Source organism: Thunnus maccoyii, chromosome 23 (genome assembly GCF_910596095.1).
Source record: "Thunnus maccoyii chromosome 23, fThuMac1.1, whole genome shotgun sequence".
Lineage (NCBI taxonomy): Eukaryota > Metazoa > Chordata > Actinopteri > Scombriformes > Scombridae > Thunnus > Thunnus maccoyii.
This window is the reverse complement of record NC_056555.1, coordinates 8,052,324-8,076,939: the sequence shown is the minus strand read 5'-3', so window position 1 is coordinate 8,076,939 and position 24,616 is coordinate 8,052,324. Positions and strand designations below refer to the sequence as shown.

The 24,616-nt window shown below is 40.9% G+C and overlaps 1 long non-coding RNA gene across 2 annotated transcripts in view; it reads right to left on the bottom strand.

Moving 5' to 3' along the window:
- The window catches only part of LOC121890465, a 98,815-nt gene that overhangs the window by 21,793 nt on the left and 52,406 nt on the right, over positions 1-24,616 (bottom strand). For both annotated transcript variants that reach the window (XR_006093800.1, XR_006093801.1), the window contains exon 6: positions 793-870. This is a non-coding gene — a long non-coding RNA (uncharacterized LOC121890465). The remainder of the gene's footprint in view (positions 1-792; positions 871-24,616) is intronic.

The window sequence follows — 24,616 nt, the reverse complement described above, 5'->3', positions numbered from 1 at the left end:
AGAGTGATTTGATGTGTGTTTGTGTGTGTGGAGTAAACCAGCTTCTTTACTTTGCTCTGGTTAAAGGAAAAATACACCCTTTAATAGTGTTCCGCACGTGCATACTGTATTATTGTGGTTAGTACATTCCAACAGTCGTTTTGTGATGAAGACAAGTTTTCTATTCATCTGCTTTAAGTGAAACAGCATCCTTTAATTCCAAGAAAGCTTTACAGCAACCCCAGAGAATATCCATACACTTCAATATTTGCATGAAGCAGCTGTGAGTGACGATTTTCCATTCGGGGCAATGCCCTTCACTCAGTATGCAGCATGTCTTTATTAAGGCTAAAGTGATGTCATTATATATATCTTTGCCTCTGCCATGATGAATTCATTGTAACTTGAATGATTGACTGTCAGTACAAAAACAAGGAATACATTTTTTGTGAGAATAAAATACCCTGCCAGAAAACAAATTAGAAAGGGGTTTAGCCACCACTGTCTTTGTGTCTTTGACTTCATAGGTTACTTATTATTTACTTACTTAAATGGGAATTAAATGGGAACTATTATCCCAATAGTAAAAAGCAATACTGATGATGACTCATGTATGTGGGTTTGTTGACTTTAAAATGTTCACATAACCTTGAGCTTTAACTGTTTTAATAACTGTGACTGAGCAAGAGAACATAACCGTGTTCTTCTTAATAAAAGACTGAGCTGTGTTACTCTGTATTTGTGTTGCGTCTGTGTTAACTGTACATGCGATAGACACAGAAACACAGACAGGAGATTGCTTGGAGCCCTTACCAGTTACTTGGTGAAACAACCTGAAGAGAAAAATGTCCAAATGTGATCAGCTCTTCTGTCCCCTGAGCCCAATCGCTCCTGGATAGAGAGAAGAACAGACACAGCCGATTAATGATACAGTATTTATGTCCTCTAAATGCAGATTACCAAATGTGCGGTATTGTTGGGTAAGAAACAATAAGTCTCTGAGAGAACTAGACAAACAAAGAAAATGAGGTTGGTTTATGAACTTTCTTAAAACTATTTTTTTAAAAACTCTTTAAGCCAAACACTTTTCTGATTTTGACATCTTTTAGGAAGCCATTATTATGTCTTACGCAGCTTTTGGGTATAACAATAGTTGGCAAGTGGGGGTTCAATGTCTTGGTCAAGTTATAAGTGGCCATTGTCGGTCATTAAACTTAACTTAATTTCAGTTCATCACTAACCATTAGACCATTGTATGAACCTTCGTGGCTCAACCATTTTCTAATCTGGGCCTTAAATTAGATTCCAAAATTTTCAAAAAGTCTAAAAGATGCATATGTGCCTGGATGCTTCTGTACTTGGATGTGTGAGGTACAAAATTAAGGAGAGTGAAATGAGAAAATCAGGCACAAAAAGTGAGAGAGAAAAACTGAGGGCAGAGTCACTTATTTAGCTCAAAGATCCTCCTCCCTTCCCTCTCCCTTACCCTCCCACTCTTACTCCCAACACCCCCCCACCCCTCACCCCCTCCATACCAGAATTCTTCCATCTATAAATATCAACAAGAGAGACTATAGAACTACATACACACATATTATAAACACACACACACCAGTCTAAACCAATGAGCACAGTGGCGTATTGTGCCATCAGAGCCAATACACACTTCCACGGCCATTACTCCCCATGGAAACAGGCGAGCGCGTTCGCACACACATGTGATGTTGACGTTGTTCCCGCACAGTGGCTGCCTTAGACAATAAGCTATTTCAGGGCCAAATCACTGACAAAAATCCATTTTTCCACCCCACTAAAAAAGATCAGGAATGAGGGAGGGAGAAAGAGCAGGATAGAGAGAAAAGCTGAAATCAAATAAACAGTGGCGTACATCTCTCTTAAGCTGGATTTATCTCTGTATTTTGTCATCATTCTAATTTATTCCCCAACCTGCTTACAATTACTGCCTTTTCAAAACTCATATCGCCGGCTTGTTGTTGTTCTCAGCGAGATTGCGTGGTATCTGCGAATGAATGAGCGGGGGACTTGCATAAGGTGGAAAAGCTCCTAGTGTACTTTTGTAGATTATCCACTTGATACCGATTCATTTTCTCCCTCACTTGTCACAGTTTTGTAAAGGAGGCGATGTAGGACAAACATGCAAATACACACACATTCACACACACACACACACACACACACACACACACACAAGCTACTGTAGAGTGTAGAGGAAGGGAGTGGGCTCATCATCTTTAGTTGTGATTACAACACTTGGCAAGCTCTCCCCTGCCTGTTTGCCTGCCTATTGCCTTACAAATGGATTAGTAAGCCCTGTTCCATTTGTGTGTGTAGCTTCTCTGAGATTTAGGCTGACTTACAAATAACACCAATCAGATTTGGGAGCAGCCGTTGTGTAGTCTTTTCCGGAGGAATATTGAGCGATGTGATTTGGGGACAACACTATGGCATTAGTCGTATACACTTAGTTTGGAGAACCTTTCAGAATGCGTGCGGCTGTGTGTGTGTGTACGTGTGCGCCTATGTGTTGTTAAGATTTTACGTGTCTCATAATAAGGAAGTCTGACGGCAACGTTTGGAGTCAGTCGGCGGTTAATCCATGGGAGGCCTGCTCGCTCATCCCTAGTTTACATGTACTACAAAAGAGGACATCTCTGATCTGAGGGAGAGACAGACTGGAGTATTTAGAGAGAGAAAGCAAGGTTTCAGAGACAGATGATTCACAGTGCAAGACCCGTTTATTTTACTGTGAAACATGATGAGTGTGTTTTAAGACAAAAGTCCGAAAAAGACAACTCTTAATATACCTCTATGTGTCTTGTATCTCGTGTTTGTTTTCTGTTATTGCTACAAAACACATAAAGGCAGACAAGGAGCAGAGCCTTTGGCTTCATTTAGACTTGTTAAGTGTTTGGTATATATCTGGATAAAACCAGATGAGATTTAATATACTTTTGTTTACAAGAGTGATTACACATCCGATTGCAATCCGTGTTTTTCCCCCAGCATGAAACTAATGGTCGACCTTATGCTAAAACAGAGGATGGTGTTAATGCAGCGGAATCTGTTTGGCAACTACCAAAAATGCCAGAAGAAGAATAACGCACTTTAATTTTATTTGTTGATTGAACTGATTGGAGATGAGATAAACACTAAAACAGCTCAGTGCACCTTCTGTTTGATGGCATGTGTTGAAACCACTAGAGCTGCCTCCATGAGACTGATGACAGCTATTTCAGTGTAACTTCAGCCGCCTTTATCACAGGGCACAGACTGTGTTGCGGCTATTTCCAAACTGACGTAGTTACAGTTGGGAGGAGTAAAGTTTACGTATATGTCGGATGCATTTAAACCTTTTCTGGCTAGAATGCATCGATCGGATTTCAATCTGTCTTGCCTCTTAGATGCATTTACACTTTGCTTTTTTGATATCTGATAGCTATCACCAAGAGGACACATGAAGTGACATGAAGTGTAATGGGGTCTTTGTGAAGCTTTAAACTGTCCTCTCCAGAAAAGTTACATCATTGGCTGTTTCTTCAAACTATGTTCTGTATGTTTTACCTTTTGTGGCAAAGGTGGAATCAGCTTGACATTGATGTGCTGTTCAGTCACACACAAGCAGCACAGCAAAATTCATTTGGGTTTCCTCTGGAAATAGATGATGCTGTAAGCTTGGTAAGTACAGTGACTACTTAGGTCCCGTTCTCTGTGTCCTCAGTGGTTTGCAATTGGTCAATGGTGCAAATTTGCCTTAAAATACACCAAATGAGTTGAACTCTGCAAAAGCACCTCTCCAAATTTGCTTTGCCTTCAGGAGAAAATTGAATGATGGCTATTAAATTGAAGTTAATTGATTTTGGTCCAAAGTTTGAAGTTTTAAATGCTGGTGTGACTGAGCCCCTATGAGGATGGGGTGGACTATTGTGCGTACAAGGCATGTGATCTTTATAGTGCAGACTGTTGTTTACCTGTGCTCTACTACCAGCAGTCAACGCCCTAACCCTAACCCTAACCCTAACCCTTTCCTTTAACCATAAAGGTGATCTTTCCCTAACCGTAACCAGGTAGTTTTACTTGCCTTAACTGAACCATACCTTAACTATAGCGGAGGCTCAAATGAGATGAAACTAGAATGCAATGGACAATCTATTTTGTTGCTTGAGGACTTATTGGAACGATTACAATGTTCAGCTTTTGTAGAGAAGTGAGAGAGGTGTCAGAGAGGTGTTGATTCAGTCCATTATGTCTGGAGGTCTCTGTGTCCTATTGACAATATATGTCTTTGAAAATTCTTAGCATTTCATGTACCGTGTGACCCTGAGCAAGAATAAGACGGTATTCAAAAACATATCAGTACAGTATGATTGTGGAGTCCCAGAAGAATGTCCCTTCAAATGAAGTACACTTTTGATTTTTATCTTGGTGTATGGTTTTTGTTTTGTGCTTGGCATTAAGGAGCTGATTCAAGTCAGTCCATAAGGAGATACTAACTGCATTGTGTTGTGCATGTGATTTTAGTCTGAGGTCAGTGTAAAGTGCTTTAAGTGCCTTTCTCTATGGCACCATGACTTGCAACTATCTGGTCACAAACTCTCCTCTATCATTTATAAAACATTATAAAAATGAGAGCACCGATTTCAGTGTAGAGGAACAAGGAGTGTTTTGTATATGGGAAAAGTGAGTGTGTGTGCCCATGTGTGTACACATACTATGTGTTTCTCTCGACCTGAGAGTACAGTTTGTGTGAATAAAGCTCTAAGCTGAGCCTCCATTAAGCTCTTTCAACACAATGCCTTTCTCTCTCAGAAACTCTGTCTGATGGAAATCTGCTTTTGTTGCTGCAGCTCAATGTCCCTGCTATCTCCTGATTGAAGGAGAGAGAAAGGGAGCTCTGAATGGGCCTCTATAGTTTAATGTTCCAGACAGTTCACACACACACATTTGCCAAATCACACACACTCCTTGCTTCTCTACAATGAAATCAATGCTCTCAGTTTTCCTCTCTGTGCACAGCATCTCACAGTGCCACAGGCTTCTTGTGATCAAACACCACATCATGTTCTGCAACTTCTGATACTGATGCTAACACAGTGCTGCTTTTGTACTCTGGTGTTGCCGTTCATTCACACTGTATTCAGGCGCAATAAAGGGTGCTATTTTTGATGGCATTGCTATTATGTTTTCTTTTTTGGATGGAGAATTCATAATCATTTTCTAATGTTTGGCATGCTTTTTGTCTTGCTGTTTGTGTGTGTGTGTGTGTGTGTGTGTGTGTGTGTGTGTGTGTGTGTGTGTGTGTGTGTGTGTGTGTGTGTTTCTGATCACATCTCACCCCAGCCTGCTGTCAGGTGACATATCTCTACCTAGTATTAGCATTGCCTTCTCAAAATAAACTTTACAAATTGTGATGTCATGTGTTGTGTAATTAATTACTGACAGTCAAATCTGTAATGTAAAACACAAAGTTCGAGAGAACAAGAAGAGTAAACAAGACATGAACATGCTTTTTTTTTTGCATCAAGTTAGATTTTCATGTTTGCAGTGACTTCCAGAAATTCCACAAAAATTGTACAATATATATATATATTTTTTTTGCAAACTGTGAAAGCAAGAAGCAAGAAAATCCACATGAAACGCAGCATAATCTGCTCTGATTTAGCTTTACATTGTTTATTGTGTTTTGTGTGTGTCTGTGCGGGCATGTTTATGTGTTGAGGTTGTATCGGTTACACAAGTGAACATATGTCTGGAAATATGTCTGGTTTGGTTTGGATAGGAGTGCTGGGCTGCTGCTCCTATAGGGCTACTGTGGGACCAGGAGTGTCCGGGGATAAAGCCTGATTGTTGGGAGGGTACAGACCACTAACAGAGTGGATGGAGAGGGGAGGGACTGCGGGACTGTCCTGCCAAAGGCTGCAACACACGTACACGCACATGACATGAAGGGACAAAGACATGAACACACCCAAGCACACACACAAGAATTATCTACAGTTGTTATGCATTACTTTCTACAGCAGTTTTGCATTAAAAGCAAAAATAGAACACTACACAAGCACTCATACACACACACACACACACACACACACACACCCAAAGTGCAAAGCACTGTGCTGGCAATGTGCTGGTAGGGAGATCATACGACTGTCGGTAGGTTATGTAATTAGACTGTGAGGACACACGGAGGACAGATGCAGAAAGGGGAGAACAGAAACATTCAGATATACATAGAGTCAGTACATTTGGGATCATTTGCAGCAACATTTGTTTTATTAAAGTGACGTGTCCAGGACATTTGTCTCTAATGAATATTTGAAGCTTATGGATACGAGTCTATTGCAGAGCTATTGAATTGGATTGCAGGTGTATGTAATAAAGTGGTTACTTAGTGTACATGCATTTGTTTGGCTAATTCTAACCATCTGTATGCAACCTGCAAAGACACTGTCACACACAACTAATAAAACCTCGAGGACAGCCCTGATGCGCACGCACGCACACACACACACACATTCACAGGAGCGCATACAAAACCACATAGAAGACAGTAACATAGTCAAAATGAAATAAGTTAATGCACAAACACACAGACAGTGACCTGCATTGCTGGTCAACTGAAAGCATCTGACTGGGTGAAATGTGAGTGACTTGATTGGATTATAGACAGGATACAATGGAGACAGAGAGGAAGGTCTTGGCCTGTAACCTCACATTGTTACTGCACTGCCTGTAGGTTACCAGGGTCAAAACCTCCACTTGAGTAGAGACCGCTGCGAGGAAGCAAACATCAATAAATCGCTTGTATGAAAGTAATGTACATACAGCATACTCTGTTTCTAGAATAAAAATATTGATATGGTAACTTTTAACAGTATAGCAACAAATGCTCTTCGGTGAATGGCAGCTTTTAAAGGGTCACTTCAACCAAATCACACACAAAAAAACATATTTGCCCATTTACAGCTATTGTTACCTAGCCATGCAGATTGCCTATTACACTGTCAACTGTTTTTACAGGGACTATTTCTTCTGTTGAAAGTAGTTCCTACCAAATCTATGGATTATCCTGAGTAATCAGGACATTGTTTGTGGACATATTGCTGTTGTGTCTTTGTTTTTTTCCAATTCTTTGAGCACTACAAATTGAAATCCATTCACCTTGGGATAAGGAGCAGACATCTGCGACACAGCTATCATATAATAATAGCATCTGAGGTATTGGAAAAAAGATGTCTTTTTGTTATTTGAGTTCACTGACCCTATAAAAGGGGTGTAACTTTAAGACTAACTCCGTAAATGAAAGAGCAATATGCAGTACATACAGACAGAAAAGGTGTGTGTATATGTGTGTATGAGAGTGAGTGTGAGCAGCAGTCGCAGCATCTGTGAGGGTGACAATGTTGAAGTCCAATCTTGTTTTATCAAATTAATAGTGGCCTTCTCAGCACGCTTCCATGCGCACACAAACACACACAGTCGCACCGCATCTTCACCACTTAATCACGTTACTCACAGCCTGCTGTGACACACAGATACAATACAGACAAACTCAAACATGCACATACACACCGTTGACACACAGCTCATACACAGACTCCACATAAATATGTAAGATACAGTACATTTTTGATGCAAGGGCGCACATAAGCACATACACTCATATAAACACACTCATTATGAGGTACAGGTCAAAGAGGGAAGATGTCATGGAGAAGACTCTCTTCTCTCCCGAAGTTTCTGTTACAACAGAAAGATTACTCATAGTCTAATATCGACCATTATATAAGCTTATAAATGCATACTGAAATTAAGTTACTTCCCTCTAATTCCCTCATGTGGACAACAACACTGCTGCAGCAATTTAATTTATTTGTTAATTCATTTAAATGGACTTTGGCTGTAATGCTGCATTCTGTAAATGATAATGTTAACAATAATAAAGCGCACTTCATTTTAGTTCACGGGCAAATTAATGCCCTGGAGCACATTTTATGAAATGAAGGCTGGTCTAATATTATACAGACAATGCACCATTGGGTCCAGAGATGTCATCGTGAGCCATAATGTATTGGAACAAATGTGCTTAGCAATTATGCATCTGTGACATCAGGGTATTGTATTGTTTGTTGTATGGACAAGGACACATCTCAGTACCTTGACCCCTTCTCAGTGCTGGCCAATAGCTATTCAAACCAAGGGTTCCTTTTGAATACGCCATCACTACTTTTCTTTGCCAAGTCTAAATCAAACCGGGTAATTAGAATTATATAAACAAGGAAGAATGAGACCTTTTCTGTACCGTCTTTGTGAGACAGAATGGGTAGCTTGCATTTCTGGTGAATGTCAATAGGAACACCAGATACACAGCTGTGAGACCTTGTACAGGACAGACCTTGAAACAAACAAACAAACATGTTACAGAAGCAAACTCACTTGACAAATATCATACTGCCATTATGTTCTGTTCTCTCGGGCTCTCTAAACAAAAATCTGCAGCAGTGTCTTGTCTGCTTAGCCCTCTACACGATGAGGTTTTGGCACCAGCCTGTTCAAATCTCGCCTCATGTGGGCATTTAATACCAGATGACTGGTCCAGAGAAAAGCCTTACATTGCTGTTATCAAAGTGGTCACACATTACCTGATCCTATCTGTATCTTGTCTCAAACAAAAAAAATGGATAGCCATTCGCGTAGATAAAAAAATCTGCCCAGGAACACGAGATCAATACAGTAAGTGTTGAACACACGGAGGCGGTAGTTGTTCCTCTTCTATTTCTCATGTCCATTCAATACATTGAGTTACAGTGTTTGCTGCGCTCCTCTCAATGTCATTTTTCTCTATTTTATTTGCTGTTGTTGTTGATGTTAAAAGTAACTTCATTCAGTCTCAATTTCTTCCCACAGAGCTGAATCTCTGCTGTGTGGAAAATGTCAGATATCTTGGATGGTTTGACACCGCACAATCCTTACTAAGCCTGATGGAAGCACCTCAATCACACACACTTCTGACATATTCTTTGCAGTCTTTGAAAGAGTCAAGAGTCAAAAGTAGAGCCAGTTTGCAATTACTGATCAGGTCTGAGTTCAGCCGATGTGGCCAGAACATTTTGTTCACGTTAAGGATCACCTTTAAAATCCCCTAGTGTTACCTATTATTCCCTGTCTTCACCTACTGTAGGTTCAGGGGATCTGATTCAAAACTGTATCCACACCGTTCATACTACACACTGTAACATTTTATCATGTACATTGCTAATAGGCGAAATTAGAATGTGATTGGTACAATATGAGTATGCAAACAAAAACACCTAAAATATTAATATCTTAAAGTCTGTCTTAAAATAATAGTCAGGTTTCCATATGAACACTGATACAGGTTTTTCTTGTTGTAAGCATTCCTCCTGTACATATTGGCTGTTTAAAGATACCTTCCTAATCTACTTTCAGTGTAAGTATATTCCATAGTTTATCGAAGGCTCATATGTTTCAGCAGTCTGAGTCAAATTAAGTTAGTTACAGTCTTCGTAGTACAAAATTTCCTCTTTTTGTTACTACCCCTCCACTGTGGCTCAATGGGGAAACACTGTCCAAGCAAACAAAAAGAAAGAATTTTGTTCTAAAATAACAGACTTTTGTTCTCGCTTGAAAAATTGTGAACCTGTCCTTTAAGTACTGTATGAAACTAAAACTCACTATATAATGTAAATGTAAATTTTGTTCCTTGTTCCGTTAAGCTTGATTAATAATTGTACGTTAAGGGGTTACAGCGTAGCTATGGAGCTTATGCACCTCAAAAATGTAATTATGGAGGTGTGGCAGACACCACTCGGAGAGAACTGTGATTGGCCGTTTTTCCTGGGATGTTTCTCATGGTGGTGGAGATTGTGGATAGTGAAGACAACGTTGAGGCAAGAAAGACTCAGTAATCTTCTCTTTTTCAGTAACGCACGTCTAGCAAAGACATCTCCACTGCAAACCTTCTGCTCACCGCGATCACCACTCTATATGAAGGAGTGTAAACACAGCATTTGCACGGAAGTAGTCTCCTCTTCGGTAATTAGAGAAGGCAAAATAGAGGTTACCAGTATGTAACTCCAGTTATATAAATAGGTGCGTAGCCCACCGTCAATCTAGTGTTGCATTGGTGCCATCAATAGATGAAATCTGACCAAAATGTCACCTGTCTAATAGAAATAAAAGTTTTTCTGCTATCAGTTCAAATTTTCCAAAGTAGTTGGAGAAAAAAATGACCCTTCCCAGATTACAATATGTGACATGCCTTTTTGAGTTTATGGTTAACCCCCATACGTCGCCTTTCAATAAAAGCAATTAAAGGCAAGGTTATTAAATTTTACTTGCAAACCAATCATAAGACTAAACCAGACTAGAGTGTCACTCTAAATGATGCACTGAGATCTCAGAGATGGTTTTGAAGTTGCAGATTTGACTTTGTGAGCTAATGTGTTAGATTGTATGTGACCTCTGCCAGATGCCAAATTCTGTGGGGGTAACAGCTGTCATGTTCGAACAGACTGAACATGGAACTTTTCCACAACAGAAATCTACAGCTCGAAAGCCAAAAAATCCCACACTTTAACAGACAGACAAACATTTTACAGAATCAATGTCTGAAAAAAGGGGTTTAGATAATGGCAGACATGTGGCATTAGGTGATACTGGTTACATCCTGATGGACAGAGAGTTAGTGAAAGATTACAGAAGAAGAGAAAGGCCAATGTGACACACTCATGCTTGTTTTTTTCTCCATTCTCTCTCTCTGCTTCCACCTTTCTCTCTCTCTCTCTCTCTCTCTCTCTCTCTCTCTCTCTCTCTCTCTCTCTCTCTCTCTCTCTCTCTCTCTCTCTCTCTGACAGTTGCTGTACCATTAACACCGCCTCCACAATTAGTGTCTTCTCACCGGCTACACACACACACACTCACACACACACACACACGGTGACACCCCAGGGCCCTGCACAACCCAAACAGCATAATTAGACATCCCCTAAACAAAGCACACACTCTGTAATTACTCTGTAATGTTACATAGCACAGGGGACTCAACAAAAGCCATTTTCCCTGGATCAACCAGTGGCACACACACACACACACACACACACAATATATTCTTGTCCCGTGTGTCTGTGACTGTGTACATTTCTATTGATTTCACCAGACAGAGAATTCCCACTGGCTGTTGTCTGTCTTGTGAGTGTTTGCGTGTGTATGCATGTGTGTGTGTGTGTGTGTGTGAAGCTCTTATAGTACTGCATCTGTAGGTATGTGCGTGGTTACTTACATAAATATATATCGTGCATCTGTGTGTCACTGAACTTGACGACACATAAAAAGGCAGAGCAATTGAATCCCTTCATCTTCTGTTGCTCAGTCCAGGGGAAGCAACCATGCTTAGCACAGAAGGAGTGCTCACACACACACACACACACACACACACACATCCAAATACACTCCTCTTTCCTCTCTCTTTCTGTCTCGTTGCTTCCTAGTCTCCAGTATGGGACATGACTAATTTCTCCAGACAGAGCGACAGCACAAACACAGGCCCGAACACTTGTGCTGATACCATTCTTGACAGGACTCCCCTCAGCTCCAACAATCTACCACCACCATCCCCCCAATCTGACCTCCTCAACACAACAGCCCCCCCAATCACACACACACACACACCCTGGTCCTCCTCCCACCCTCTCCTCCCCTTTTTCTGCCTCTGTGCCCCCAAGTCAATGCTGATATTGCTCTAAGTCCAGCGGCAGTAAATTAAATCTCTGTGCCAAGCCAAGTAGTGTGAAATCACATTAGATCTTAATCAGGGACTATTGTGTTCGCCTTGTTGGATGTTTTTATTTCTCGTATTATGGGTGTTATCTTTTGTTGTGTACAGTTTTATTTCACAATGAGTGTGCCATCACAGGGAGAAGACCTGTAAGTTACCGTAAGTTCTGATGTGGAGTTCAACAGATTGCAAACACAAATCAGCCCTCCTTCAAAAGTAGGGACTTGCATTTGTCAGTCACAGTCCCAAACACATTATTATCTGTGCAGGGTTTCCCTCAGGAAATTGGTTTGCAAATGTAGTAAGCTTTAACATTAAACTCAAACTTCAACACAATGCTCTACGTACTGTGCAAGATCAGCTGGCGATTTCTAAACTTCAAACTAACTTTGCCCTGGTGTTTGACCAGCAGCACTGCTTGCAATCTTCTGCAAACATTGTGACATGTCACAGTAGGAAAAGCACATGTGTGAATAATAAAAATTAACGATGGCTGAATTCCATTTAGCTGCTTCAGTTTCAGGATATTGTGCATGCTGGCTCACTGTCATGGCCTACTGGGACACTTGAATAGAACTGTGCTTTAATTATATTTTTATTTCACTCAGTTCCCCTTAACTTGCCTTTTACTTCGACTTCCATAAGTTTCTTTCCTGTATTTCTCACAATCCCTTTTGCCAAATGCCAAAAAACATTCCTATACTTCTGATGCCAGCAGCACGCCCTCAACAGAGATTTACAGCCACTTGTTATCACGTGACTAAATTAGTTCATGTGACACATTTGCCGAATGAGAACCGTGAGATTCGGTTCAAAGCTCTGATTGCTCGTAAATGGACCTTTGTGCTTAGATTATCTCCATCAAATTTCCATACTTGTTGAGGGGTTGTCTGTAAATGGGTAGAGAAATAGCAAAAGTAGTGGTGGAATCATTTCAAAAGGAGTTTTGCCCTTTCACAAGGCTGTTTTTGATAGTCTCTACAATACAGAAAGTGAAGTGTTTTTCTTCGATTGCCAGAAAGCAACACCAAAACCAGATGTTTAGAATTTCTGCTTCTGTGACAAATTTTTCAGCCATCAAACTTTCATGTACCCCCGTCTTACGTTCAGCAGTCTCAATTCTGTCTCTGGGAAATTACATTTATATAATACTAATTTGTTTTCCCAGTTACATTGTGACGGCACATAATCATTGCCTGGATTATGTTAACAGGCAACATTGTTGAATGAGGGACATGCTTTATTTATGTAACGCACACAAGTTCAGGGGTGGATATGAGCATGCAAAGTACAGGACGTGAGTCCAGTGTGTGATTGGGTTCAGACAACAGAACTTTGCTGCTACAAGTAAACAAATGAGATATGTTGTAAGAGACAGTGATGGAAGTACTTCTTTACTTAAGTAAAAGTACCAATACAGTAATATAAAAATAATCCATTATAAGTAAAATTCCTGCATTAAAAATCCTACTTAAGGAAAAGCACATAAGTATTAGCAACAAAATGTACTTAAAGTACTCAAGTTAAAGTACTAATTTTGTCCTTCTGACTGATATTATTATATATGACATCATTAGATTAATACTGAATCGTCAGTGTTTCAGCAGCATGTTACTATTCTAGCTGCTGGAGCCAGTTTCAACTACTTTATGTACAGTTAGCTAGTTCAGTCCAGTGGTTCCCAGCCTGGTTGTTGGGCCCCTCCAAAAGGTCATCAGATAAATCTGAGGGGTCGTGAGATGATTAATGGGAGAGGAAAGAAGAAAAAACAAAGTTCTGATACACGAATCTGTTTTTAGTTTTTGGACTTTTTCTCTAATCTTTTATTTTTGGGGATGTAATGGATAATTTGAAAATTTATTGGAATGAAACCATGCGAGAAGTTTAGAGGGAAAAATCACTATTTGGTGGAGCTGTAAACAACTCATAGACATCTGAAATGTGACCCTGACTACACACTGCTTTTTGTAAGACGTCTAAAGCCAAAAAAGTTGGAAACCACTGGTTTCATCTTTAACAATGTGTTGTATTTTAAAAACTTGTTATATTATCCATTGTGTCACATCTTCATCTGAAAAGTAACTAAAGCTGTCAAATGAATGTAGTGGAGTAGAAAGTACAATATTTCCCTCTGAAATGTAGTGGAGTGGAAGTATAAAGTAGCATCAAATGGAAATACTCAAGTAAAGTACAAGTAGTTAAGTACAGTACTAAAGTAAATGTACTTTGTCACTTTCCACCACTGGTCAGAGACCATTTTACTGATATGTACAGGATTAACATTTTTGAAGTGGGAGTCATCCGATATTCGAGAACTAGACGACCACATGTTCACAACATCAGATATTCTTTTTGTACAGGGAGTCCACCACTGTAACTCTGGCTCCTGTAGAGAGTGTTGCATTATGGGTTGTTGCTAAATTTAATGTTGCTAGACTGGCGGGTGTCTTCAAGTCTGTTTATAGTGAGTCTGTATAGTTATTTTCTGTTACTGAGTTAGTCAGCCCTAAAAGTGTTTGGTTTGTCTTTACTTCATAAACAGTGACAGTGTGTTGTATCTTCAAAAGGTACTTTTCCAAAAACGGGTGTTGGAAAAGGGGAGTTATCTTATAATCAAAATTTGAGATATGTATAACATAAGTATAAGGAAGGTATGTTGACAATTATTTACCCTGACCGAGTGTCCTTGAGCAAGCCACTGCGGCTCTATAAGCTGCTGGTGTTTTGGGCTGATTTGATTCTCTGCTTTCCATGTTTCCAAATGGAAAGCACTGCAAAATCAATAAGGTGACATCATATTTCATCACTGCTATTTGTCTTTTGAAATTCGGGTTGATTGCTGAGTAATTTCACTTTAGATAACAAGAGTCCATGAAGGATGAGTGTGGCAGCATGGATGGTCAGCATGTGATGAGATCCATGAATGAGCTAAACCTCACTTTACAACAAATAAAACTGAACCCTCTCCCTCTAATGATGTCTGTTAGAATCAAAGACCTTCTCTTTTTCGTAATCTCATTACAAGCTAATTAACACAACTTAATAGGTCCATCACTAAGTTAACAGTCTTAGTTGTTACTCAACTAGTCCAACAAAGAAAAATTGAATCCAGTATAATTTGGTTCATATTAACCATCAGGTTATCCAGCCGTCTCCACTGTCATCTGATTGTGTTATGGTCCTGCAGTCCTGTCATCCTATTTTCAATGTCAATATAAAAAAATCCATGTAATTTCACTTTTGCCATTTTGTAGCTTTTAAGTCAAATGACAGTTGACAATGACCCACTACTTAAACAACAGTTTAATGGGCTTGTGTTGGAGAGATATTTTAAAGCTGTTTTCAACAAGAAAATGAGCATGATCTTTAATTTCGTGAAAGCTTTTGTCCTCTGTTTGGACATCTGACATTTTCCAACCAGCCGTTTAAAACACAGTTCCTACTGCACAACCTGCTAGAAATCCTCTTTAAGAATGCAATAAAAATTGTCTCACAAAATTCTGTGTAACCAGAATATTGATTCTTCCATTCTACATTTTTTCCATCTCCCGCTGGAGGCCACAAGGCTTTAGGTAACACAACTGAAGCAAAAACATATCCTGGAAACAATGGTATAAACATACATCAACGTTTAATGCATAGCTGACCCAAGGAAGACCTCCCGTATGACCTTCAGAAAAACATTGTTTATGCACACAATCAGGCAGTGCAGCATTCAGAGTATTCATGCAGTGGCTCCAGTAATAATGAAGAAATCTCTGACCCTCACCCTAGAGCCTTGACTGTATATTGATGGTCACACTGAAGCATAGCTCTTTAAAAAGCACATGTATACATTCTGTTATGTTCTTAATTGAATGTTCAGATACATACACAATATCAAGGCCTGGAACAATGTCCTTAACTACAACTACATTCAACAAAATGATTGAGAATGTAGTTGTCCTTATTGCTTATTCAAAAGAGTGAACAAAAGAAATAGCTGTGATGAATATCACAGATTTTTTATATGATTGGACATTCATATATAAACTAGGACTGAGAAGTATGAGGAGTCTCAGAGGAATGTATGAAGCACACAAAAAACCCTGAACTGAGATACAGCTAAGGTCCAATGGTTCTTTATGATGATGAAAAACAATGTTATAAATTGCAACATTTTGGCTAGTCAGCCTAAAGTGAAAAAACAGGATGAAAATGTTTAAAAAATAGACAAGAGAAGAAAAAAATAGTTGTTTAGAATGAAAAGGTCACTCACTGCGTAAACATTTTTCATGAGTTGGGATTGAACTCAGGTCACTAGAGCTGAAAGAAAAATCTATACGCCTGTCCAACACCCTGACCCCCAAGCATTCACTTTCCCATACGCTACCTCAATGTCACACTGCTGCCGGTTCTATTTGTGTCTCTTGCACATACAGTTCATGCGGTCTTGATGGAGAAACACGTAAGATGGGAACATAAGTGTGATTTTGCCTCTATAAATTCATTAAAGCTTATCTTACACACTGACTTCCTTTTATTTGTGGTCACAGCATGCTTGTCTATTTGCTTGTATGAGTGTGCCCTTGTCTGTGTGTGTGTCACTGTGCCCGCCTGTATTTGCACATTTGTGGTTGTGTCTGAAACAGTAGCTGCTGTGCATCTTTTGTCAACAAACTTCCCCATTTTCTGTCGCATTAAGGATGCCTGTCAGTTGGCCACATTTCACACATCTCATCTTCTTACTATGGGAAATGACATACTGCCACAGTTAAGTTATCCTTTATTGTACAATATTACAGTTTTACAGTAATCTGACTGTGAAAAGTGAGAAATAACTAATCCATAGTTAATGTGAAAAAGAAACATGGTGGAATGAGATATATACGCTTACAGATGCTCTTGGTTTGAAGTTTGAAGGCAGATTGCGTCCCCATCTGATGATGACTGAGCCGAGTAAAGTCAGAGGAATAATCTACATCTTCAGCCAAAGAGACATCTCTCTTCTGCAACATGTTAACATGTGCATGTAATTGCAAATTGTCCGTTCTTACCAATCTTCCCCCAGTGTCACGACCCAAAACACTGTGGCACATGCTGTGATACAGTAGGGATTGTTCAGCTTTTATAATGTTGTTCCCCGAAACAAAAGTGTTTTTTAAATTTAATTGTGGATCATTACAAGGATCATCCTTATGCCACAATATGAAGATTAAACAGGTAACTATTTTGATTGTGATAACATATGAAATCACCTAATATAATGCATTGAAAATACAGTGAACAACAGATCTCCAACATGTCCAGAAAAGTGATTTCAGCTTTTAAAAAGTCATCATCTGCTCCTGGCAGCATGTCTGAGCTTCTGTAGTCAAAATGCTTTTCCAACACAACTGGCTTCTCTGAATAGGACAAATCTCCTTGAACCTTCCTCTCACTTCCTGCTAGTGTTCTAACCTTTAAATGTTATTTGTTGCACTGCTTGTGTGGCGTAAATTACTCCAGGTGAGAGCATCAGCTAAATACTAACTTGCAAACTGAAAATGAGTGAAAATGATTACATTTATATTACTTGGCTTCTCGTTTGCCAGAGTAAAATCCAAGGCAGACTGAAGGAGAGAGAGTGACAGACTTGGTGGAAGGAGGGGGAAAGCCTCTTTTACAGCCCTCTACTCTGACATGGCTTACCTAACATGCTTTGGCTGATCACATTGCAGCAGAAAAGCACATGAAAACACAACAGTTAGGGCTATGCATGGTTGAGAGCGGTGAGCCAGCCTTGATATACAGACACACACAAACCAACAACACAGTATAAAGGCATTTGCACACGTATGTGAGCGAAGGCCTGTTGACAAGTAGTGTGTTTATGTTTCTGTCAGTATGGAGACCATACATTTGCGCACTTCAGACAATGCTGCTGTGACATTCTTCTGCTCCTTTCCTGGATGTCTGTCTCCCGTTTCTCTCAACCTCTCTACCTTCCCATTTTTATTTCCTCCTGTTTTTCCTCATTCTTCTTCCCTTTCTCTTAGAAACAAGGGACACTCCATCAGTTTCCATAGTTCTCTCTCTCCCCACCAATGCCATCTGAGCCAAGAACCACAAACAGACAAAAGGACAAAAAAAAAAGTGAAATTATTGATTTGATGTCAGCATCAATTAGAGGGAGGCGAGGAGCAGCACAGAGAGAGAGAGAGAGAGAGAGAGGAGGAGGAGAAAGACTAAGAGTGAGCTGTTGGCGTCAAACAGGTCAAACTACAGTAATGGAGAAGACAAAGTGGAAAAAAATACAAATGTAGAGTGATGGAGAAAAATCTGAAAAGGCTAAAAAATATTCAGTTTACATGGATGTTATATGCTTGTAGGGCCATAGGTGTGTGTATGTGTGCAAGTGTGTGTCCACGTTTTGCTGTGTGAACGAGCTTGTCACTGCTAGCGGCGATGAAAACATTATTTCTGTCCCAATGCACGGTGGAATCTATTTCACTTCTGTTGGTGTCCTTGTTGTTCCCAAAATCTCAAAGAAAACAGGAAACATTTTCAAATTCAGATTCTTTAAAATACCGTTTGCTCAAATTAGCTGTTGTGCAGAGGAATTCAAAAGTGTTGTATTATTTGACCTCAAGCCTCAGTAACTGAGGACATTATTTACCGCTAGTTTTGTCAATATAACTTTAAGCTTTCATTGGTTTGGAATCAACAGTGACGTCCTTTGTTAGAAGAAGAAATACATCTCAGTGGACAACATGTACGCCGAACAGAAAAACCTCAGATGGTCCAGGTAGAGAAAAGAAAAATCTTTTGAAACCTCTGAATCTAGTAGACATTATAATCCCGCTTGTGTTGCTCAAGGACACTTCAGCAGGACACATTTGCACCCAAACCATGGCGAGCTGTATGTAAGCATGTCATGCATGTACAATGAAAGGTCCACCTGAAGATATTGTGAGTGACAGATATTGAGGAGAGGAGACACTGTATTGATATCTTCCACAACAGTCAGGTGGTAGAGGAGAGGGGAAGAAAGAGGAGTATGGATGAATAACTAATCTGTGCTTCCATCAGAATCCTCTAGATTTATTCCTCAAGCCAAAGACTGCTATACCTTAAAGGTTCACCTCACCCAAATTACAATAAAACATGTTTCTCACTTAACTCACAAATATTTTGTTTGTGGTGCTCACAGTATTACAAAATTATATTGACACAATTAAACAGCTAAAATGAGGAACCCAAAAATTCCCGGAAGCTATTGATATCATGGGAGAAGGGCGTAGTTATTGGATTTGCTGCTAGGTAGCGTACGCCTACAGCTTGGTGGAACTAAAATTGGGACTGAAAGGGAGAATATTTGCAACCGTGGAAGAAATCCAGAAAGAATTGCAGGAGGTTCTGATCATGTTGACAAAAGATGACTACAGGAAATGTTTCCAGGAATGGGAGAAGCGCTAGTGTATCCCCTCTCAAGGAGAGTTCTTAGAAAGGGGATTTGAAAGGTTCACTGAAAGATTTACAATGACATTTTTTTAAACAATCGCAGGAATTTTTGGGTCCCTCCTCACACATCTCTTTTCAGAGACAAGGTCCTCATTACTCTGGGTAATCAACAGAACACGTAGTTATCAAAAGAAATATTTGAATGAATGAATAGAAGAAGACTCAGTGATAGATATCTCAGACCTTGCCCAAATAAAAGTGGATTGAAAGCGTTAGAGGTCATTCTTAAATGTGGGCCCTAACTCTTTCTAAACCCAGAAGAAAGAAGAAAAAAGCCATACATCTGGCCATGTATACACGTTCTACATTCAGTGCAAACGGGTGGTATAATATGTACAGGGTTAGTGGAGCAAAGGGAGGGACCAAGAGAGGAGGTGGGTGGTGGTTTGAGACTTCATGTTTACCATCTGACTTCAGACAAGATACAACCAGTGGATAAGTGTGTGTGTTTATGCGTGTGTTTGCATTTGTGCATATGTGTAGGAGATGGGAGGGCATGGTGAGGATGCTGTTATTTTTCAGAGGACATAATGTCTCATTGCACATCACACATACCCACACACACTCACACACACACACACACACACAGAGAAACGCATACAGTCAGACAAACACACACGCCGCGTGTCACTGCGCATTACTGTTGCTTTCTGTGGGCGCTGCGTCCAGACAATGACAGGCAGGCAGGAGCCACAGCATAATGAGAGAGAGCAGGGGCCTTCGCTTACACACACACACGCACACACGCACACTTCCACGCACACACACATGAACACAGAGGGCAGTCGGCTTCACTCCGTCCCCTAGCCTCTCAATTACCCAGCAGGCTTTTAGTGCCACTCCGCTCCACTACAGCAAATTACCCAGGGCCCTGTCTCACTTAGAGACCTGTGACTGTGTGTGTGTGTGTGTGTGTGTGTGTGTGTGTGTGTGTGTGTGTGTGTCTGTGTGTGTGTTGGTGGGTGTGGGTGCTTGACAGAGATAGAGCAAGAGAGAGGCCGTGTGTGTGTGTGTGTGTGTGTGTGTGTGTTGTGCTAAAGCGAGTGGCTCTGAAACAGTGGCTGGAGCCCAGCAGAGGCACGTGAAAAGCTAATAAAAGTGTTTGAATGCAACTGCCATTAGGCTAATACCTCTCCACAAGTATTACACACACTCACACACACACACGCAGGCACGCACACAGTATGAGAGAGGAGAGAAGAGGCGACAGGGTCAGCTGTGGTGCCCTCTCTTAGATCGAATGTAGCTCTCCGGCTGGCTGAGAGTGGTGGCTTTTATTGAATGAGATATTAAAGACTTGTTAGCTGAAGAATACGGATACAAATGGCTACTGATGGCTGTTTAATTGCATCACAATTTGATACAACAAAATCTACACCCCTCTCCTGGTCAAGATAAGCACATTTTCAGGTTTTCTGTAGTAGAAATATTCATAAGAAGCTTTTATCTTAAGTGTCATAAAGAGCTGTGTAACAATAATAACACAACATCCTACATCCAACATCCGAGACAAACCATAGACATGATTTTAAAACTTCATATTGCATGATATCTCTGTTTTACTGACCATAACTCCCATCTTGCTGTGAAGAAGGTTGAGGTAACAACATTGCATCACACAGACGATGATGAATGCCAATCACTTGCTAGCCAGAGTTATTGATCCATCAAACCACTGACATTTGGCTCACAAGGTAATTTGAGGGCAGCAACAATTTCTCCCCAACTCCTCACTCTTCACAGGCCTTAGTTTGCTCGCAAGTTCATGGTTTCCTGCAGTGTTTCGTAGTAGAGGCCTTGTCTGAAATAAAGATCGGCTGTGCTAATGTCAGAAGAACTTTGCATTTTTATGAAATATAATATTAGGATTATAAATCTTCAGGGGAAATGAGCAGTGGCACCACCATCACACAACAAATGCCAAGTGTTTATTTAAGTATTAAACGAGTGAGGTCATTGTTTAAACCATCATAGCTAGATGAGATGCATTGGGGTCTGTCGGATTCAGCTCAGCAGGTGATTAAACGATTGCATTGTACTGTGTGCCCCACATGGGGCAATATTAGGAAAGAAAGAAAACCTTCTGGATTTTTACAAGTAGGACACAGTTAGACACAATACCCAAAGGGAAACCCTGGAGCTCTAAAATATTTCTATCTTTACTGTAGTTAGTGTCAGTGGTCTAAGCTGTTTAACTGTGTGATATTGGCATTGGTTTGCTGCAGTCATTGGCATGAGGCCAGCAGCCAAGTGCTGGTCTGCAGCACTCGACCTTCTGTGAATTTATGAATTCATAAAACTAATTGTGCTAAGCTGAGAGTATTTATTTCCCATCTCTTTTTCCACACTGTCACATTTGTGAAGGTGAATTTGAGCCATTTGCTACATTTGGCCGTGACCTGGTGTGTCATTATGGAAATAATTAAGTTTTTATTTTCAGTTTTTTGACAGTTGCTCTTGGCGTTTTAGGTGTGACTTTTGTATTGTCAAGATGTTGGTCTTCACAGTAGTTACTGTCGTTTGTTGTCTTTAATGCTAGCTGCTGAGTTAGAGATCAGAGTTGTAGAGAAATAAAGGAAAGACATTTTGCTCTGATATACACACATGCTTGGACACACAGGTTTCTCCAGAATGAAACCAAATTTCACTTAACTTGAGTGCAACGCTACATGACATCAAATAAAAGCCACCTACAGCACGTATCTAACTGGGCAGATTGGTATCACATTGACTAAACTGCCAGGAAGACAACTGTGCCGGAATAAGATGAAGATAACTTAAATTGGTTGGGGTGAGTCAGAAAAAAACAGGCACAAAGTGTGTTTGTGTCTGTAAGTCATTGTGAGTATACACTTTTTAGTTGCCTTGTTAGCTGTGTTACTGTGTGTGTGTGTGTGTGTGTGTGTGTGTCCAAATTACACCCAACCAAATGTGTGTTTATGTGTATGTGTATGTACATGTATCAGTGCCTGTACTGTACATGCATTTACAGGACATGTGTAATAAGAGCTCTGTTAATTAACCGACAGCTCTGCCCTTGTGCTGTGGAGAGAGACAGAGAGAGAGGCCAAGAGAGAAACAGACCGGGAAAGAGAGAGAGAGAGGATCAAAGCAGGGGTCTTTGGCCAGGGGGCTCCCTCTGTGCTTAGATGAAATGCGGCGGCTGCAAACTTTAAAGACTTCCTGCCATTAGCCTGGACCTTGTCCCCTCGCAGGCCTGGACCTCCCCCTGTTTCTCCCCCACAAAACAATGACATAGAAAGAGAGAGAATGAGAGGGATGAAGAGAGAAAGTACAATGATCATAATGACTGTTATACAAGTGGACTGCTATTACTTAAACTTATTTCTTAAACTTCAGTGATAATAAATGAAGTGTCTGATTAAAAACACAGTATATGTGACCACAGTGATTTAACCAGCCATGAGTTAATAAGCTATATCAGTGCTACTCCCCACCAGATGTTGGGCGTGATGGAAAATTTTGTTATCTGCTGATCCAAAGAGGGAGAAGAAGAAGAAGAAGAGCTATTTTCCAATTGTTAGGCATGACCTGAGGAGCATGGACACTCGGCGGTATCACACATAAAACGCATTTTCTGATTTAGACTGCTCAGTGTTGACGATGTCTGACGTGACATAAATAATGGATGTGCATTTTTATAAACTTCAACCGTATGTGAGTTTGCATTTGCATTCTTGCATAATCTGAGCTCATAGTTGAGTGTGTTTGTGTTTGAATTCTTGGGCCCCCTCTGAGCAGCACCTCCACCTGGGCTGCATTAGAGAGAGGAAGTGTCTTTACTGTCCTTTCACCAGGGCATGCACACACTCACACACTTTAAACTACGTGAACACACACACACACACACACACACACACACCTGACAGAGCCAGGGGCGCGATCTGACCATCTCTCTGGGCGGCGGTGAGCAGAGGAAGCTCACCAAGGGCTAACGAGGGAGGATCAAAGAGCGCATTTCCATGCCTCCCCTCTTCCTCTCGCTCTGTCTCTCTCTGTCTCCATTCCTCTCTCTGCCGCTCACAAGCAATAAGAGGCCCGCCGGCCGCCTGTCCTTGTGCTTGTTAGGCGGTGACAATAGGACGTGCCCTGAGCCAAAGGAAATGAATTATTTACCCCGCTCCCTCTTGTACTCTTGAAGAAAGAAAAAAAAAATCCCTTTTCTTGTTTTTCCATTGAACTCACGGCCCTTGTATTACACACACGCCTTGTTCTGCGGCCTTAGATGTTAAACGCTTGGAATAATTCTGTTCTCCGCTGTCGGCAAAGATATCCGTCCCCAGCTCGCCTGCACAGCACACACACACGAACCAATACACACACAAAAGGGAAAGGGATGCATACTTGAAGAGATATGTACATGCATTGTGTGCAGACAAGGCTAAAACTCTCATTCTCGTCTTCACACACTTTAACCTCAGTGTAGTTCAGGGCAAACACACCGAGGGTGATATAGTGAAGGTTGGAGGGTAGGTGTTGTGGTCGGTGTGTGTTCGTGTGTATGTGTGGGTAGGAAGCTGCTCCTGACAAGCATACGCTTGCTAATTAATCTGATTATAAAGAGACAATTAAATCCACAATGAGACTTCATATCCCATGACCCCCGGCAGTGCGACGAGACCCTCACTAGCTAATGCTGCCCTCATCTGAGAGCTGACAGGAGCTGACATAGGCTGACATGAGTGCATCCGTACAGTGTGTGTGTGTGTGTGTGTGTGTGTGTGTACTTGAAGCTACTTTCTGCACAGTACAATATGCCCTTGGTGAAGTGGCCTCCATAATTATTTCACTTATTCCCACACGTCCTCTCTTTCTCTCCTCCTCTCTCCCTTCCCCAATCACACTTCTCCTCATCATAATTCTTCATCACACCCCTTCCTCCTCCTCCTCCTCCTCTTCTTCCTCTCCTCTCTTTTCTCATCTGTCCGCCCCTCCTTATTTTCTGTCTCCGCTTATCTTTCTTCTTCCCCTGTCCTCAGTTGAAGCCCTGCCTCTGTTCTTAGGGGCCGTAATGACTGTCTTTGAAACAAGGGGGAGTAATGGTCACCTTGATAATGATGATGGTCGTGTTGGTGAAGCGGCGAGAGTGCAGGGGGGCGGAGCGTAGCCTGTCAGCGTAGGCTCACCTCGCTTGCTCTCCTGTCCGAATGTCAGAGTGTGAGCGGAAACTAGTGAACAGTATAACCGGAGATTGTTCTTTTCTTTTCTTTTTTTTTCCCTTTTCTGTTCTTTCTTTCTCCATTTCCCCCGTTAGATCAATACTCAAAGACTGGGGGCCGACACAATGTGCTGCGGGCTACACTGGGGCCTGTGTGGGCC